General features: G+C 40.5%; 1 protein-coding gene across 3 annotated transcripts in view; it reads right to left on the bottom strand.

Moving 5' to 3' along the window:
• The window catches only part of CDKL5 (cyclin dependent kinase like 5), a 128,510-nt gene extending 120,969 nt beyond the window's left edge, over positions 1 to 7,541 (bottom strand). Inside the window, exon 1 of one of the 3 annotated variants that reach the window (XM_056485227.1) lies at positions 7,445 to 7,541. The gene's annotated coding sequence lies outside the window, so the exon portion shown is untranslated. The remainder of the gene's footprint in view (positions 1 to 7,444) is intronic. The other 2 variants (XM_056485217.1, XM_056485246.1) reach the window with 2 other exon arrangements.
• Between the last annotated feature and the right edge of the window lie 5,471 nt (positions 7,542 to 13,012).

Raw genomic sequence — 13,012 nt, 5'->3', positions numbered from 1 at the left:
AAGCCTGCTTGCACCAAAGACATCTGCTTCATTTTAGTTAGAATTCTGTTTTTAAGTGCTCAAAAGAAAAACATGCAACAGTGTCATTAAAATGAGCTGAGAAGGCAAATGTGTGTTCCCTGGAAAAAGAAGAATAATTTAATTTTACACAACTTCTTCCTACTGACATTTTAGGAATCAACACACTTTTAGGAAAATACTGCTTTTGAGCAGAATATCTACCTAGAAAACCTCCTGAGGGCCTTTTTCCATCACTGATGTTAATTATCACTTCAAAATACCCTACGCAATCCTAGTAAAAACAGCAGTAGAAAGCTGGAGAGACAGTATTCTATATTTACTAATAGATGCAGCCTCATTTCAGTAAACATCCACCTTGCAATAAAAAAGGTTATGATTAAAAGTAGTGTATGCTCTGAGGTCCACAACTGAAAATTAGTAACAGCTACTGTCATTGCTATGACAATTGTCTAGTTTTTGACTAACAAACAGCTTTAACTTTTGGATGAATAATCCAATACATAAATAGCCCAACTCATAAGCACAATAAACCATTTTACATCTCAAATGGTATGTAAGGTTAAAAGTAAACTTGTCACCATGTATTACAAACCTATGCCCATCTCCTCTCCATCATCATTACATTTCTATTTACACAACACAGAAAACACTAAAGAGCTTCCAGTAGGCCTACCAACTACTTTGTACATCAACTTGAAATATCAATTAAAATGTGTTTAAAACATTTTCATACACTATACAAGCTGCTATATGTTTTGACAACTTTAAGATTTCTTCACCTCAAAAAGGGGTCACAAAGTCAGATGGGCCTTAATCCTGCACACACTTCTCTATAAGCAATGCAACTGAAGCTGAACACATGCTGAACTCACCATGTGCACAAATATTTGTAGAGTGCGTTTAAGTGACTCTGGGGAATAAACAAAATGCTGCCAAGCATTCAAAATAAAAAACAGAAAAGGAAACTTTTCCTGCAATTTGTTTTTAGCTACTGGAAAGTTTTATTGAAGACAGCAGGTTAACAGAAATTTAGAACAACTGTAAGAAGAGCTTTAGGAACAGCTGACTACAACGTGCCCCCACGTTCCATGCACCTCAGTTTTGCTATTAGTATTTCAGGTAATAACCAAAAATGCAGCCTACAAAACCAAACAAACAAAAACAAACAAAAAACCAACCAACCTCAAAAAAAAACCAAACAAAAAAAACTCTCTTACCATCTCAAACTACACTACACTCATTCATTGAAAATACCTATGACAAACCTGCAATTAACATGATATGCTGCAACGTGCAAGATACAACAAATCCCAGTGCGCCTGGTAACAGACAGCAGAGGGTAATACCCAAATCCTTCCACCAGAACACTGTCCTCTTCACCATCACCTAGAAATGCATCCAGATGAAAAGGGAGAGGAAAGAAGAAGAGCAGCATACATCACCAAGCATCATGAGTCCCCAACACTCAGGGCACACTGGACCTTCTGCTCCACACCAGCACAGTGCTGATGTATGCTGAGGCAAACACAGGGAGCTTTGGAGAAGTGAATTACAGGAAAAATACACCAAAAATAAATATGGCCCTCTTAAGATTGGAAAATAGAGCAGCAAGTAGAAAGCTTATAAACACAAATTTTCTATTCTATCAAGTTTAATTCAAAAGATTCTGTGCTTTAAAGATAAATATATAGAAGTACAAAGTCCCACTTGCTAATACAAAGCTTAAAAAGCTGGCAGTTATTTTGCAGCCATGAAATCAGATTGATTTAACAAGTTAAAATATCACCCAGAATATCACATGCTGGCCAAACAGAAGAGCCTACCCTCTAAAAGTCAAGAAGTGATGAGGCTGAAAAGTCCTCAATGATGTACATTCACTTAATTTGCATAAAAATTAGAACTTTACAGCTGAAGAGTTGCTCACCTCATAAGAACTAACTCAAAGTAGACTAAACACACTAGAAAACTACCGGTGTTTGTACACCAGATAGTGATCCTAGAGAACCACGAAATTAGTAGGCACTTTAAAGAAATCCATTTTAGGATCCCACTTCTATGAATTTGATGATGAAGTCAGCCAAAACATACTTCTACACAGAAATCATATTAAGTGTAAACTGTTTCTCCAAACTCACTAAGAAATGTACTGTTCCTACAATACAGGATGACTTTTAAACACTGAGACCTAATTATGAAGAGGAGAAAAGAGTGAAAAAGGTTTTGGCTTCAAATTTGAACTCCAATAAATATTTTTTTATACTTAATAGTTGAATAAATATTTTATTCTACTGAACCTTGCAGCCACATCCTCTCCTTCCTTCTGAATACAGCAGCGTGTTACCATCAACATCTGTACTACTACAGTCATCTGTAGGAACACATTAACAGAGACAATGATACAATTTGCCAAAATAGTGGAGCTCTATGTGGCTGGCATTCTGAAGATTCAGTTAAAAATTGATTCACACTTTGGGATTTTTCTCCCTCCCTCCTTTTTTTTTTTTTTTTTTTAATAATATTTCCAGGCAAGTATTTCTTGTAAATGCCAACTACATCACCGTGTTAAGATTATATCCTTTTCTCCAAGTAAGTGTCAGTGTTAAATTAAGTTATCCTATTATTATAAATTAATAACTAAAGGATTAAATTTCAAGACACTAGTAGGCAATTCCATCAATAAAAGGCTGTATTAGGAATTCAAATTTGAAGCCAGGCTGGAACACACAAACATCTCTGCTGAAGTAATGTTAGAAAAATAAACTTAATTACACTAAAGCTAGAATTAAAAGCTTCTGGGGATCTAACAGCTCAGTTTTACAGAAAGTCAACATATAATAACTAATGCATATGCATTTTCCTCATTTTAAAACACAGCAATAGATTATTTTTACTCCACATCAGCTAAACACAACTTAGATCTCAAATATCACATGATTGAAAAAAGGAACACAACTAACTTGAGACCCCATACATTCATTTCTATAAGTTACTTTGCCTAAAGGAAACATGCATGGAAATTCTCAGAAAGCTAACCTATTTCCAATGAACTTCTCACAGTTGCTTCAGAGAAGGGAGGAAAAAAATATATGCAATATTTCTATAGCAACACAGTTTAAGACATGCAGCAGCTTTTACATCTATTTTGTTCTTTCATTGTGACTTAGTCAAGATATTTAACAACTATTGCTGCAATACTAAAATATCTCCATTAACAGTGATAAAGAAATATATTATCATGCTCTAAATTTTAAAAAATATTGTTAAAAGCTGAACACATTAATCTTGTGAACATTCAGAACTTAACATTTTTCTTCATCCACATTTAATATTATGAAACTGCACAGATTCAGCAACAGGGCTGATGTTGTTACACAGAGCTGTTGATGTGATTTCTCCATTTATATATTGTTTTAATGTTTAATTCATACTATAAAATTAATATGAAAGCTGGTATAACCATTCACAAATAAATGTTAATCAAGATACTAAAGTATCAGAGTTAAAATATGGATTTGGAACCAGGAAATTAATTCTATTGTTCATTATATTACAAGAAATGTTAGAAATAACATCAGAATGATGATGATCTGTAGCAAAAATCTTGAAGTAATAATGTAGAGTTTATAGGTTTAGCTCATGGGTAATGCTAAAATTCTTTAAAATTCTCAAATAGAAATTATGACAAATATAAGCTGGCACTCTTGTTCCTTTCACATGATGAGCACATAGTTCACAATGACTTCATTTATCCTCCATCTCAAAACATTTCTAGGGTAGTTCTCTCTCATTACTGTTTCGTGAGCCATGTTCATACTTTGCACACAATAAGCATATAACCAAAACAAGATTTCATAAAAAAGAACTCATATCCTAGTCAGAACTTAAAATAGTACCTAGCAAAAACTGTTGGTTAGATCTTTTCTCTCCAGATTTCTACTGCTGTTATACTTTTGAGAGAGAGTGAAAGCGAGTGCTTACATGTGAACAGTTTTCAAGAGTTTCCATATATAGTCAGTATTATAAATAGTTATTTTTATAGCAGCACTGAACTGACTTTTCAATATATATAGAGAGGGTGTTTCTCCTTACAGAAATTATTCTACCTTGTACTTCCAGTCTCAGCTCTCTTCCCACTCACATGGTCTTGCTCCATACAACAACAGAAATAGCCACTGCTAGTGTCAGGCTACCCTGGGACTACAGTTCACAGAATACCAGGTTGGAACAGACCTCAAGGATCATTTGACCCAACATTTCCTGGAAAAAGCATAATCTAGACAAGATGGCCCAGGACCCTTTCCAGCTGTATCTTACAAGTATCCAGTGTCGGGGAACCCAACGGTTTCCTGGGAAGATTATTCCTTCAGCTGATTGCTCCTATTGTGAAAAACTTTCCTCTCATGTCCCATTGGAATATCCCCAGGAAAAAGTGGTACCCATCACCTCTCATCTTTTCCATAGGACTCCTTTCAAAAGGGAGTCCCCATCTTCTTTGTAGCCACCTTTTAAATTCTGGAACATGATGTTTATTAGATCACTCCTCCAATAACTGTTTCCACCAAACTAACCCAAACCTCTCTTTTATAAAGAGGCTCTCTTTATACTGATCTTATAGTTTTTTACACTTCCCTGTTTCACTGGTAAAGGCTTATGAAATATATGCTCTCAAGGGTTTTGTTAGAAACATACAGCTAGAGTATGCATTTAAGTACCAAAATCTCCAAGTCTATTTTTCCCCCACTATTATTCAACTAAATTGATAGGATCTATGAGAACATTAAAAAGGATCTGCAATTTCTTTGTTTCAACACCAAGTTTTGAAAACTAAGCCATGGTACATCAGCTACAACATTAACAGGTTTATTGTAACTTTCATTTAAAAGTCAGACAAAAGGTATCCAAACAATATCCAGTTTCAGCTTCCATAAAATTCCAATCTAAAATATTAAAAAAACAAAAGAACTTTAACATAAACTAACCATGGATTATATATCAGATTCACTAAAACTGTCCACGTCAAGTTAAAAAACAAATATAATGCAAACATTTTTTACATGTGTATTTTCAAAGATAACTGCATTCAATAGTAGGTCCAACACCAACTGAAATGAATTCTAAAAGATCTAGAACATGGTACAGCATTTTTTCCTTGCAACACTTGATTTCTACAGCTTTAGATTTTTCTATGCTCCTATAAAATATGGTCTTTCACCAGCTGTAATGTGCCATCCAGCTCTTCCACATGCTAGAAAAATCTAAGGAGCTAAATCAAGGCAACCAAGATTTTGTCACAATTCTGATGTAATTACCTAAATACTACAGTTTTAGGTAAATACTGACAAACAAGGCCATACTACTGACTTATTCAATGCAGAGGCTTCTTGAGGCAAGAGATCCCTCCTTGAAGAACATCTTGCCAGAAGCACAAAGGGAGAGATTTTCCTTCCTCTTGCCAAACGAGTAAAATGAGAGAAATGCTGAACACCCACACAACAAAAGGTAGTATTTAAGCCTGTATAATAGAAAAGGCCAATGCTTTTCTTATTCAATTCACCTATTAAAAATGACACTTCGTGCTTCTACTACACACAAATATATTTTTTAAAAAGCTTGCTTTTTTTTCGCCAACTGCAGACCTTTTTGCTATTAAAAGCACACACAATAAGACAAGAACAATCTTAATGATCACGCTGCTTTAGGCAAACCCAGAAGACTATCTGAAATGCTAAATTTGACACACTTACACCGTATATGGGACATAAACAGTTAAGTGTACCCATAGTTAGTAAAATAAAGTGGGACTTGTAGATTGTACTAGCCAAGGAGCCATATCAGCTAGCCACATACAACTTGACTGTTCATTACACTGGAAGCTGGTGATGCTCAACAACTCTGTGCAAAACAGCAGAGGCATGAGGAAAACAAAAGAAACTAAGAGGACAATTTTAAACTTCTCTCCTGCAGTACTGCAGAGCCACTTGTGATCAGCGTTTATCAGTGTGCCAACGGATTTTCCCTGCCCTCCTTCGTACATTCTCTTACAGCCTATGTGAGACCTTGCAAAGCTTTACTAGATAAACATGTATTTGTAATACACGATTCTCCCAGATGTGACCGTGACTAATGTATTACCACCCTGACAAAGCCTACTGAGTACAAGTCAGGTAATAGCTTCCCTAGCCCGAGGCACAGCACCCAGGAAAATGCAGGATCGTTACTAATTTCACTATGGCTGTGGCTGCCTCCGACAGCTACCTGCCGCAGCCATGCTCGGCACTGCACGATGCAGACAGGAGGATGCAGGAGGAGCATCTCTGCGAGCAAGGCTGGAGTAGTTCAGCGACAGCAACAGCGTGCAGAGCCCTCACTGTCTATAACGAGAACGGAACAGGAGCTCAGCTTCTTGCTCCTCCAGCCCTAGAAGAGGCATTGCTGCAGACACACAAAACCCTGCTTGAGAAAAATCCTTTTGCCTTCCATATACTCCAAGGACAGCAACCGAGGTTTCCCTGCTCACCCACCAATATAATGAAAGCTGAGAGCAGAAGCAAGGAATAACCCAGCAACGGGAATCCCGGCATCCCTCATCTTCCTAGCGGCTCGAGGTGAGGAACAGCCTTCTCTCCTGGGTGTTGTCCCCTCTGATGCTCTCCATCACCACCTGCCTACCTTGCAACAACTAGTACGTTTTCTCACAACTGGCACCGATAATGCACAAGCCCAGCAACAGGGCGACTAATTAAAAAAACCAAAAAAAAACAAAACAAAAAAAAAAATCACCAAAAAACAACCAGAAAAAAACAAAAAAGAACCCAAAACCACACACAAAAAAACCCAAATCCACCCAACACAGAAACAGTGCCTCCCCCAAATCATAATAATCTAAGGAGCATCTTTTTTAGAAAAAGCCCTAAGCCCTTCCAGTGCGACGGAAGACGATATTAGGGAGGAAGCAGAGAGAGCTCACGAAAGACACGGGCGGAACCCCACGGGCGGAACCCCACGGGCGGCCACTGCCCCCACCCCGGGGCACCCCCGGCAGCGCTGAGGGCGCCGCGCCCGCCGGCTCTGCCCCCTCCCGAGAGCGGCGGCCGCGGAGCCCGCGCCCCGCCGGACCCCGCCGGGCACCGCAGCCTCACCCCGGGCCCTGCCCGGCCCCTCGGACGCACCTGGCTGGGAGCGGAGCCGCGCGCACACCGACCGGCCCCGGCGGGGCGGGAGGAGGGCGGCAGGCGGCCGCCAGCGGCGGCGGGGGAATCGCGGCTGCCGGGGAGGAGCGGGGAGGAACAGGGAGCCGAGGGAAGGGGGCGAGGCGCGAGGCTGCCTCGCCGCAGCGGCAGCGGCGGCAAGAGCCCGGCGGCCGGGCGGTGACAGGTGAGGGCGGCGGAGGGCACGGGGCGAGCTCCCGGCGCTGCTCCCCTACCTGCGCTCCGGCGCTGCCGCTGCTCTCTCTCAGTGCGCCCGCTGGCGCTTCCCCGCCCGCCGCCGCCGCCCCCTCGCTGCGCTCCCCCGCCCGCCGCGCGCAGCCGACCCCGCTGGCCGCAGGGCCTGCCCCCGGCCCGCACTGACGTCTCCGCTCACCAATAGCAGAGCGGCGAGGGGGCCTCCGGCCACGCCTACAGCCGTATCAGCCAATAGCAGCTCGCCAAGGCCCGTCTCCCCGCCCCTGGCCCCGCCCCCGCGGCACCGCCCCGGCCGGGGCCGGTTGGGTTGAGGCGCAGCTGCCGCGCAGCGGGTGCGGAAGGCGGCGCGGCCGCGGTCCCTGGACAGCGCCGGGCGGTCCCGGGGGCAGCGCCGGTCATGGGGGACACGGAGACACCTCGCAGGTGGAGGGAGGGAGGGCGGGCAGGCCGGCCGGCCCCCGGCAGCAGGGCACGGCTGTGGGGGATGTGTCCCTCCCTGACAGGGAGGGGGCAGGGGGCTTTCCGTGCGGGGGATTCCGCCGAACGGATGGGCTTCCTCGTTCTATTTTTTTTTATTTATTTTTTCTTTTTTTGGCATGGAAACTGGTCCCCGCCTCCGGCACGCAGGGCCGCTTGTCAGCCGGGTGCGGGGCGGGGAGGCGAGAGAACGCCGCAGGAGCTGCTGCTGCTTTTGCTGGATGGGTGGAGAGAAGGAGAGCGGCTGGAGAGGAGGGGAGCAGGGATGTTAAAAATCAGTATCTCCTTTTTTTCTTCTTTTTTTTTTTTTTTTTTTTTCCCGCACCATTTCCTGACACGGTGAAAATGCCTCCAGCCCTTAAGCATTTCTCCATCATTTTTTTACAAAACTCTAATCTAGGCTTTCAGAATCTGTTGCTGGCGCCTGTAAGGCTTTCACCTTTTAGCTTTGCCCACACATAATAACAGTTTTAAACTAAAAGCCACTTTCCAGCAGACATCGAATAGCAGATGCATCACGGCAAAATGTGGCTCTGCAAGTTATGGATGCTTGAACTCGACTCCCATTTTCTTGGTGTGCTTCAATGGTTATTTAAATTAGAAAAATGTTATGAAGCCCAGTGGATATAACATGCTGCAGAATTGAGCAATGGTTGAGTATTGCTACCAAAAGTATATTTTTGATTTAAGGATATGTACCCTAGAAAAATCTGCACAGACAGATAGCAGAATTTAAGGCATTGCAGTGCATAAAAATCAGGCATCTCATTTTCGTTTGTTGTTCCACACAGACTGCTTCATGAGCCTTGGGGCACTAAAGTGTTTTAGTTTGGATCAGGGATGCACTTTTGGAGTAAATGCTGTCATCATCTCTGCTAACAGTGCAGTAATTCAGAGTGTGGAGTGGTGTTGGAGTGCATGAAATAGATCCCTTTTGTATAAAGCTAAACTAATGCATTCCAGCCACAAATGAGCGCTGGGTGGAACTCAAACTGAACTAGTCAGACACCAGGAATCCCTGGGGTGAGTACAGCTGGAAGATCAGGCCCTCGGCACCAACGGTTGAGCTCTACAGGTCTGTTAGACCTTGGTGCTTGCCAGTGGAGTTGAGTTGAAGATCTGGAGCTTTGTAGTTCAGAAGTAAGGTCCCAGGGGGTTTCTAGTGCAACATCTGAAAGACCTGATTCCAGGTTCACAGCTGGCAGTTAACTGATACTTAAAAACTTTGATGCTTAAAAGTCTGCCAGAACTCCCAGTTCATGTATGGATCATCCCATATCCTTGTGTCAGGAGTACATCACATCATCCGCAGCTATAAGGATAACTTTAATTGAAGTAAAAAGTGTGCTACCATTGCTGATGTTTCAGATATTGTCACTGGCTTTTGTGGTCCTTATTAATCTCCCTACACCTGCAACAGACTCCAGGAGAGAAGGCAGTGGTGCTGCAAGTTTAAAATTAAGATAAATGACTGGGTAGTGGTTTAATGATTAAAAATAACTGAATGATCTTCCAATAACATATGTTAGCAATGAAAACATTTTTTTTCTATCAGTGTATCTTGTAATTTTAATGTGAGGCCATATTGTAAGAAATGTAGCACACACAGAATTTTTGTAAGAAGGCATATAGAGAACCACTGTGGTAGCAAAATCAGAGCCGAGAGATTTTTTTCTTACAATGTACACAACATAAATTTCTTTTTCTTGCAGTCCTTCTCACAGACAACCAGTTTCATGCACTAACATGACATAGTTACTCCTTTTGTCTACTTTTGGGAGGTGTTCATGAGAGAAATATGTTATTTGATAGATAAGATAAAAAACTTTCTTATACACTTTAATCCTGAGGAGCTTGACTGCAGATAGCAGTCCATAATTTTACATGTCTGAAATCAAACATCATAGCTCACTTGCCTTCTAGGTTACTTCCATATTCATCACCGTATTTTTTGCCCTCATCTTATGGTAGTAACAGAAATGTTATAATACAACATATCTTTGTTTACTGTCTCCAAAAAGTTTAAGGCTAATTTAACTCAGTTATAAAGATGGAATTTTCTAATGTGAACCCTTCAAATTAGGCATGATGTGGGAGGCCAAACCCTTTTTTTACTGACACTCACATTTATTATAGAGTTTTTGTTTTGGCAAGCTAGACTACATTCCAAAAAGTCACTAAAACAAAATATAGGAAAAAATACGTTTTATATATGACTCTGAATACAAATAAGCAGCAGGTCTCGTTCATAATAAGGTATCTTTTTTTAGACAAACTTCCTGTTAAAAAAAGGGGGAAACACCCAGTTTTCCCAAGAGCCACATAAGTGTTTTCTCCAGGAGCTCCTCAAGGGACTGTGAAGTGATCAAGGCCAGAGACAACACCTGAAGGCAGCAGCCAGATTGTCTTGACTACCCTCTTTGGTCCCACAAATGAGCTGTCTCAGTGTCAGGCTGGCCCTCCAGTGCAGCTCAGAGCAGTCTGATCTGTTCTGCTGGAAATGGTGAGAAGTGCCAAGTCCTACGTGTCCTGCTTCTCTGGAGCACCTGTGAGTCACTCCTGGTCTGGTGGCCAAGCAATGTCATACAGCCTGGAAAGAGAGACCTGCTTACCCACTGCACCTGTATTTTCACTGACACTAAGAGCCAAGTAGGAATAAGTGTGACATAAACATAAGTGGAAGTGAGAGACAAGAGTAACAAGCATTAGTTTAGTGAGCTATGAATGTATACAAATGGGCCAAGATACTATAATGGTATTAAGAAGAGCCTTTAAAAAAACACAAAAATCAATGTGACTTTTTCTTAATTGAAAAGTGCAGAAATTGCCACATGGATAGTAGCAGAATATTCATTTCTTCTTTCTTGCAATGACATTTCATTACATATAGGAGAAAGAAAAACCATTAAATAGTCAATAGATTTCCTAAGGTCTTAAGAGAAAACAGCATAACAAAAGAAAGTGATGCTGTTTTATTATTGTTCTCAACAAATTGCCTGTTGCTTTCCTGAGAACCAAGCTCTGTTGAGCAATCAGTATTTTAAAAATAATTTTAGGGTGAATTTCCAATACAGTGTTGCACTTTTGATTCATGCAATAGTCACAATTCTCAGGTGGCAGAGTCTGCATTAACATCCTTTTACAAAACTTTCCCTAAAATGCTTATTTTAAAAGGTGTAATTTGCAATTATTGTTCTTGATCATTTAATTTTGAAGATTAGGCTCATGATCAAAGAGCTATGGCTTTATTCCTTCCTGTGCCATCATTTCTATGCAGGGACTACAAACCACTTCTTTCTTCCTTCATTTGGTGGGCAATGCAACCAAAATGGCAAGTGGTTCACTGCACAAGATTTTCCTGGTATGGGTGGTGTGTGTGAGTCAGTAGGGATGAGGGTTTTCTGCACATCTCCATGACAGAAATACAAGCAGCTCTGCCCAGCACTTCTAAACCAGATGAAGTCCTTCCAAGGGCAGGGAAATAACAGAAGAAATAGGACTTGGTCTTTAAGAAATAGTCTAACTGTCTTCTTTAACAAGACTTGTTTAGGCTATGAAAAGTACCAGTGATCTAGAGCTTACCTACTCTCTGCCTCTTAGTTTAAAAATAGGCTTTCTGTGCTGCTTAACCACCTGCTGTATTCTCCCCCTATGCATTAGCACTGCCCTTTCTGCTGGCTTCCTAAACATACGTGGGTAGATAGCAAGATACACATTCTGCTTTTACAGAGGCAGGACTCAGCCTAATTATAACCTGCAAGATCAGAATGTGACTGTTTTGACTTGCAGAAGCAAAGATGAATAACCGAGTTGTTGGCATTTAATTTTAGATATTCTGAATTCAGTCCACTTTTTACTTTGATTTATTGTACTTATGACAGTGTTAGTACCTGAAGAACATGACCTATGTGTACAAGTGGTCATTTGCATTGTATTTTCCAATGAAGTAAATTGGCTTTTAGCAAAGTAAAACCACTTGCAGTTCTTTTGTAAATCTAAAATCAGTGTATTTTATTATTTCTCTATGTCAAGAAAATAGTAGACAGAACAAAGTTAAAAAACATTTTTACCATACTACAATAATTTAGACAATCTGACATTTCAAAACCTGCACATCTTTATTTCAATAATAATGACCAATAATGAGTTGTGGTTAATGGATTTAATTCATCCTAATATCTCTTACTGTGTGTAATAGGCACGTTCAGTGTGCACATAGGTAGCTTTGCCCATGACATATTTCATCCTTGAGCATAATAATAGTTTTATATCACCATTTGGTTGGAACAAGACGGGGATAAGATGACATTATTACAGGGTGGCTTTTTGCTGCAGAAGTCTGTGTGTAAAGATCTTGAGGGAAATTCCTGGCTGTCTAGACCCTTCAATGCTTCAGTCCTCACCTTCATCTCAGAAAAATGTTTCTGACATATATCATTACAGACCTAGACACCGCGTTGTTTTCCACCTGTTTTCCCCCCATGAGCTCTGGTGTCCCTAGAAATTATGTCAGAATGAGTGTCCCTATGGTGTCCCTAGCAGTGATGACAGATTAGATAGGATAGCTCATGTATTTTTGTAGGGATTATTTTCTTAAAATCAGTCAAATTTTCAGAACATTTGTAGCTTTACATAAAGAGTTTCTCAAAGCATGTACCTTTCATCATATTTAAATATTATACTTTCCTTCACTGACTTCTCCTTCTTACTCCTTTCTCTCTTGATTGCATTTAACCTATGTAGTTACTATTGTTTTTAACCATACCAGCAGTATCCCTTATTTGGGGGATACTGACCTAATTTGGGGATTTCTATTTGGGGGATTTCTGACCTAATTTTTAAGAGGGAATGTTTCCATAACAAACAAACAAACAAACAAACAAATAAATAAATAAATAAATATTTATATATAAAAATAATCACCCTTCTTTAAGAAATATGATTTGTTGATTGTCTTACTAAGCCAAGCCTCATAGAGAGTCCATTCTTCTACATTTAGTGTCTGTATACACAATCTAAAAACTTACTTAATATATGAAATACTGTGCCTAGGTTGATGTAGCACTAAATGTAATCTCCAGTTAAATAAAATATATAACTTTCTCTAAATG

Source organism: Oenanthe melanoleuca, chromosome 1, assembly GCF_029582105.1.
Source record: "Oenanthe melanoleuca isolate GR-GAL-2019-014 chromosome 1, OMel1.0, whole genome shotgun sequence".
Lineage (NCBI taxonomy): Eukaryota > Metazoa > Chordata > Aves > Passeriformes > Muscicapidae > Oenanthe > Oenanthe melanoleuca.
The sequence above is the reverse complement of the archived record's forward strand: the minus strand, read 5'-3'. Positions and strand labels throughout refer to the sequence as shown.